Here is a 7776-nt window from a genome sequence, read left to right on the forward strand (position 1 = left end):
TTCTGTTACTTTCTTTAATATATTTGATATTAGAACAAATATATTATCGATAATGTGTGAATGAAAACAGATACGAACTCCAAGATACATAAATAAAAATACATATTTAGAAAATTTCGGTAAAACCTGGTAAATGAAGTGATAAACGATTCCGAAGATTCCAAAGCTATTAAGATGTATGTTTAACTTCCCACTTCCACAAAAGGTATTTATTTTTGGTTAGAATTGTACATATTTTATTTAAAATGGAAATGAATAGGAGTTACATGAAGTAAATCCCACTATTTGGTCCCATGAGAAAAAAGAAAGATATAAGAACATAGACGCAATGAAAGACCATTCATTCCGTCGACAATAACAAAAATAAATGACATTTTGAAGTCAATGAAGTGATAAACAGATTCCGAAGAATCTCCGGCCTAGAAGACATCCCAAGGAAGAAGATACGGGAAGGCAAACGGCAATGGTACCGATTCATGGGATAACCACAGTGATTGAAAACCTTTCCCCGGTAGCCCGAGAAACTAATCCACCCACGTCATGAGAGATCGGCTCTTCAAAACTAATCCATGAACTCTCTCAGAGTCGAACCACACGAACCAAAGGAAACAGTAACGATAGCTCACTCTAGTCTAACATCCTCTTTCTTCGAAGTCGGCTAGCATTGAGCAAAATACGCAACACAAAACAACAAACACTAAACATTCCTAAGGTCTCACTTGCTACTCCGATTCAACCACTAAGTTAAGCTAATCCACAAACCAAAGTAGAGTCCAATACTAAATAACCTCCATAGAGACTAGAGAGGCCGCAACTTAAGAACAAAATAGAACCAAAACTGTACAAACGCCACGGCAGTCCGAGAGAGGAGAAGACTCCTCAACGGTGGCAGCACTAGTCGGTGTCAAATGCAGGAAAATTGATCACATATAACATGGTGCTAATTAAATATGACTTAGAGAAGAGCTTCAAGTTATGAATGAGACGAGAAAGAGGAGAAAGATTTTGACTTTTGCTTCTTGCTCCTATTAGTACCATTCTGCTTTCCATGATCCATAGCACCCAAATCTTAAAGGAAACCTATAGTTACAAACTTACATACAAATCCCTGATATATATATATATATATATGAGTTATGTTGCTTTTGAGACTTCATTAAAATAAACAATCTATTCTTAAAGTCTTGATGAAATAGTATAGTTTGGTGTGCTTTTTTATTTTTTTATTTTTTTATTATTATTTTTTTTTTTGTTCAAAGTATAGTTTGGTGTGCTTATACCATTTAATTTCGACATTGCTAGGTTCATTCATAAGAAAACTTTTAAGGAGTACTTTATTTAAGTTGATTCAAATACAAAGATAATACAATGTCACCTGTAGAAATTAATTTTTTGATGCAAATCCTCACAACATCCTGTCGAGAACTTTTTTAAAGGTCTTCGAAAAACTTAGAGAAATTCTCGACAGCATTTTGTGCAGCGCGATTACGAGCAGTTTCCTTTTTTTCTGGATATAGCCCACATCCGACCAATTTATCCTCAATAAGGAAACAATATTTTCCATTGATTTCCCAAGTGTCTTTGGACGTCAGTTTCAAGTTCCTCTTCTGGCACATCTCATTGAGTTCTGTCATTGGATGGTTCTTGAAATTTTCTAAAAGTATTATTGGCTCCATAAATGGTTTTATCACCTATATATTTAGTTTTTCAACACCGAAAAAAAAAATATATGTATCATGGATCAATCGATGACCTAAATCTAGTAGCTAGCTATAGATATTTTATAACGTATAGTTACTTTAAGTTACCTTCCAGACGGTTTGGATGCACTCGCAGTCCATGAAGAGAGCTCCAATGGTAGACTCTACTATGTTTGCTAGAGATTTAGGTACTTTCAAAAGACCATGCGAATGTAATGGATGTTCTTTTTTTGCTTCCACAAATTCCATTATCTGCATATATAATTAGTTATATATGTACATCTCATTAATATAGTTCACACATAACACACAGCCAATAAAAAAGTTTTTATTTACGAAAATGTTAATATTAAATGATCAAATAAAATTGAAATAGAGAATTTAGCGGGAAAAAAACACAGTTGACAAAAAGAAAAATTCATTTTTTTTTGTTTTTGTTTTGTAAAATCATTTAATCAACCAGATTGCAATAAGACATGATCGACAATAATAAATGGGAATTTAGTAGATTCAACACTGTTAATTACTAGGAATTTAAAAGAAGATAAATGACTAGCTAGGGTTTAAAGAAGGGTAACTTACCTGCTCCAGAAACAAGGGTTTCTTATGACGGAGGTAGCGATAGAGTTCGTGTTTGACAGCGACCCGAGCCAATTTCTCGCTGTCTACGTTGACCGCTCGGAGCTTGGTCAAAACACCAGGTGATTGTTTAGGGTAGCGTTTAATAAACTCAAAGATTATGGCCGTATCTAGGACCGAATCTCCTAAAAGCTCTAGGAGTTCGTACGAATCACACTCCTCATCAACGTAAGTAGTGTCTGTGAACGCTTGCAGCAACAAATTCTTGTTTTTGAACTTGTAATTTAAGTTCTTCTCCAACAATTCGATATCCAAAGGCTCGTCCGCCGGATCGGTTGATCCCTTGGCTTCGGTGTTGTTATCTTCATTACCTTCGAAGTTGGTCAAATTCTCCAACTCATGTGGCTGCGGCAAGGATTCAGCAACTGCGTTTGTGAGTTGCGACTCCATAGAGACAAGAGGGTGTTTGAGGAGAGAGAGAGAGAAGGGATATGTCTCTTTGCTATGTTTCTATTGTGCTTGTCTGTTGTTCTTCTTAAGTCTTGATTATGAGTCCCTTTTATACAGTCTTCTTTGATACATTTGCCAAGCTATCTTCATAATAGTTATAGATGTCATTATTTCTATTGTTACTAAGAAAAATCATTTTTCAATATTTTGATTAAATAAATATAGTAGATTTTCATTCATTTCTAAATTATTATGATTCTTACCCAAAAAAAAAAATTATTATGATTGTTAAAATTTAGAGAAAGAATAGGTCATCATAACCAAAAGATTTTGACTAATTGATTACATATATATCAGATATTTTCTTTGTCTGACACTAATAATGATTAAATACCGTTTTAGGTTATATTAAAATGTACTTTTCAACCAGAATTTATTTTAAAAATTCAAATTTATTGTTTGCAGAAAATGAATTTCCAAATTTTATTATCTCCAAAACAAAAAAGGATATCTATAATAACTAGAAATGTAACGAAATTTCTCTCATACATGTTTGCATTTATATATTTTCTTTTATTCAAAGTGGACTTCCATAATTTTTGCTAAAAACGTATTTACTTTAACGGAACAACGATACTAATAAAAACTGGAAAACGAAAGACAGTATAGTAAGCTTAAATATTAATATAAATTAAATTGTATATTTTAAATGCAATTTGAGTTAATTTACAAATCCTTTTAGGAATACAGAATCTATAAAGAAACACCATATTTAGTATATTTAAATTTGGGATGGAGCGACCAAAAGAGAAACAAAATTAACTTTGTAAGAACCATGGGCTTGGGTTGTTGAGTAGGCACTGACAATAAAATTAAATATCATTCATTGAGTGAAAATAACAAAAAAAATTATAATTTTAGTTAAATAAATGATAATCATATCTTATATAATATGAGAAGGTTTTTTTCAATTTTTTACTATGAAGATGACACATGTATTATGTTGTTGTTTGGACCTAATTAACTAAATTTATTTGTGCTTTGGACCTGATTAACTACTGGCTCATAAATAAAAAAAAAAACTCTCAACATTTCCTTCTTCCCTTCTTGGTTTCATGGTAGGAAAAAATTGATTATAGTTTATTTTATTTTTATGAATTAAATATAAAATTAATTCAAACCAAAAAACTGTTTTACATCAAGTGTGGACTCTTTACAGAATTTTGTTTAAAAGAAATACAAAGCTTTATGTTGAGCATAGTAGATCGGCCAAAAAAGAGACTATCATTCACTATGGTGGTCGAGCTGTAAACCATAAGGCAAGGCCTCGATCATAAGAGTAGTCGCCTTGGTTGCGAATCGAGATGAATCTGTTACGAATGGTTTTCTCAATTAATTTATGAAGATGTTGTGAGGAGCTCGGGTTGTCGCCGTGGCGTCGAAAGTTGTGTTCTCTCCAGATGTAATAAATCGCAGTCTGGAAAGCATACCGTAACGTGAATAGATGCAGCTTGTCGTAGCTAGAGTGAGTGAGAGTATTCAGTAGGCGAGTCCATCCCAAAGGGAGTCCTTTCCCGACAGTATCCTCCATATTAGTTTAAGACAGCTTGCATTATTTCCAGCTGTTAGGGACGGGAGACCTAAGCCACCTTCTTGGGCAAGAAATTATAGTTTCTTTTGAAATTATAATTATGGGGTTCAATCTTATGTATGATTCATGGGCAAAAAAAGATTCTAAATTATGTAAAAAAATGTATTTCTGGGTTTCAATCTTATAAATGAATCATGTGCAAGAAATAATTCTAAATTATGTTAGATTATGGGATGTTTATGTGTTCTCAACATTCTCTTATAAATTCATAAATTGTTGGTTTACATTTTAAATTATGGATTTCTATTTGTGGGTTTAGTTTCTGGCCTTTAATCTTATATAATCTAATAGTAGGTTGTTTTACGTAAGTAATTTGATCGATGCACATCCCAAAACCGGGATTCCCGTTTGTGGATGTTACAGTAGCAGCTCAAGCAGGTTGTAATCAACTAGATGTGAAAAGTTATTTCCTGTATGGAGAGTTGAAGAAGGAAGTTTTTGGCCTTGAGATCTTTGAGGTTTGCCTCATCAAGTGCTTTTTGTTGTGTCGGATTGAGGCTCTCAATGCTTATGAGTTCTTCGAAACCTAGATTAATGATGCACCAGTACTCCTTGGATCAGAGAAGATTTTCCATGATTAAGCTCCAGTGATCATAGTATCCATAAAAATTTGGAACAGTAGGTGTGGTGAAGTTTCCCGAATCTGTCATTCTCTCTTTAGTGTTTTTGCTCTAATACCAGATAAAGGAAGTAAAACCAAACACAATTCTCTGAATGATTCGTAATCTTATTCAAGCAACTAAAAACTGGCTTATATAGAAGCCTTACAACGTTCACACGAACTCTAAAAGAAATTGAAACAAACTTAAACGAGAAAGATGTTGGGCTAAGCTTGAAGTGTGACTTGCGGAAGAAGTAATCCTAATAAAGATTAGGATTAGAGTTATTTTAGGAGACATCTAGAATAAACAGTTGTAATAAGTTCTAATGAGATTAGGAGATATCTAATCCCAAATAGTTTTAGGAGAACTATCTCTATATATAGAGTTGCCAAAGCTTGTGGTAAACCTATGAGTTTAGAGAGAGAAGTTTTAGAACTTGAGAGAGAAAGCTTTAAGGTTTTTGTGTAAGATTTCCTTTTGCTGAATAAAGAGAGTAATTCTTTACATTCTTGTTCTAAATCTTTCATTGAAACAATAATTGGTATCAGAGCTACTCAGGTTTTAAGATTCTGAAACAAGTCTTATTCGAGAGATGAGTGAAATCGTTGAGATGACCAACAAGGCAAAGGAAAACGTCCGGTCCTCCATACAATGCCCGATGCTGACATCAATCAACTATATGGTGTGGGAGATGCGAATGAATGTTGCGTTACGAGTACACAAGGTGTGGGAAGCGATTGATCCTGGAACAGAAGAAGAAGAAAAGAACGACCTAGCAAGAGCACTTCTATTTCAGTCTATTCCAGAATCAATGATCCTGCAGGTTGGTGAACAGAAGACTGCAAAAGGTGTATGGGACTCCATCAAAGCTAGGAATCTTGGTGCTGAAAGAGTAAGAGAAGCAAGATTACAAACCCTCATGGCCGAATTTGATAGACTCACAATGAAAGAAACTGAGTCAATCGACGATTTTGTAGGCAAACTTTCTGAAATTTCTACAAAATCAGCCTCCTTAGGTGAAACTATTGAAGAGATCAAGATTGTGAAAAAGTTTCTTAAGAGCCTACCGAGGAAGAAATATATACACATCACTGCAGCCCTTGAACAAGTCCTAGATTTGAAGACAACCACCTTTGAAGACATCGTTGGAAGATTAAAGACCTATGAAGAAAGAATCAAAGAAGAAGATGATTCACAAGAGAGTCAGAGCAAGCTCATGTATGTTAACTCTGACTCATATGAAGGATACTATGATGGTGGCAGAGGAAGAGGTTCAAACCGTGGGAGAGGTAGAGGACGAGGAAGGTCTGGATATCAACAGAAGGACAAATCCAAGGTTACCTGTTACCGTTGTGACAAAGTTGGTCATTATGCCTCCAACTGTCCAGATCGTCTGCTCAAACTGATCAAAGCACAAGAAAGCGCCCAAAAGGAAGAAGAAGACAACACCCATGAAGCCGACTCTTTGATGATGCATGAGGTAGTGTACCTAAATGAAAAAAATGTGAAACCTATGGATTTTGAAGAAGACTGCTCAGAGAATACTTGGTACTTGGACAATGGAGCCAGTAATCATATGACCGGAAACCATACTCTGTTTTTCAAAATGAACCCTATGGTCACAGGACGAGTTCGATTTGGTGATGACTCTCACATAGACATAAAAGGGAAAGGATCAATTCTGTTTATTACAAGAGGAGGAGAAAGAAAGAAGCTTGTAGACGTTTACTACATACCGGGGTTAAAAAGTAACATCATAAGCTTGGGACAAGCAACAGAACCAGGTTGCGACGTAAGAATGAAAGAAGACCTCCTCACTATACACGACAGAGATGGACATCTATTGGTTAAAACAACAAGGTCGAGAAACAGATTGTACAAGGTAAAATTGGAAGTTGAAAACACAAAGTGCCTGNTTGGTATCAGAGCTACTCAGGTTTTAAGATTCTGAAACAAGTCTTATTCGAGAGATGAGTGAAATCGTTGAGATGACCAACAAGGCAAAGGAAAACGTCCGGTCCTCCATACAATGCCCGATGCTGACATCAATCAACTATACGGTGTGGGAGATGCGAATGAATGTTGCGTTACGAGTACACAAGGTGTGGGAAGCGATTGATCCTGGAACAGAAGAAGAAGAAAAGAACGACCTAGCAAGAGCACTTCTATTTCAGTCTATTCCAGAATCAATGATCCTGCAGGTTGGTGAACAGAAGACTGCAAAAGGTGTATGGGACTCCATCAAAGCTAGGAATCTTGGTGCTGAAAGAGTAAGAGAAGCAAGATTACAAACCCTCATGGCCGAATTTGATAGACTCACAATGAAAGAAACTGAGTCAATCGACGATTTTGTAGGCAAACTTTCTGAAATTTCTACAAAATCAGCCTCCTTAGGTGAAACTATTGAAGAGATCAAGATTGTGAAAAAGTTTCTTAAGAGCCTACCGAGGAAGAAATATATACACATCACTGCAGCCCTTGAACAAGTCCTAGATTTGAAGACAACCACCTTTGAAGACATCGTTGGAAGATTAAAGACCTATGAAGAAAGAATCAAAGAAGAAGATGATTCACAAGAGAGTCAGAGCAAGCTCATGTATGTTAACTCTGACTCATATGAAGGATACTATGATGGTGGCAGAGGAAGAGGTTCAAACCGTGGGAGAGGTAGAGGACGAGGAAGGTCTGGATATCAACAGAAGGACAAATCCAAGGTTACCTGTTACCGTTGTGACAAAGTTGGTCATTATGCCTCCAACTGTCCAGATCGTCTGCTCAAACTGATCAAAGCACA

The 7776-nt window shown here is 35.5% G+C and overlaps 1 pseudogene; it reads right to left on the bottom strand.

Moving 5' to 3' along the window:
* LOC104728054 lies at window positions 1431-4320 on the bottom strand (annotated as a pseudogene).

Source organism: Camelina sativa, chromosome 11 (genome assembly GCF_000633955.1).
Source record: "Camelina sativa cultivar DH55 chromosome 11, Cs, whole genome shotgun sequence".
In the NCBI taxonomy this organism is placed as follows: Eukaryota; Viridiplantae; Streptophyta; class Magnoliopsida; order Brassicales; family Brassicaceae; genus Camelina; species Camelina sativa.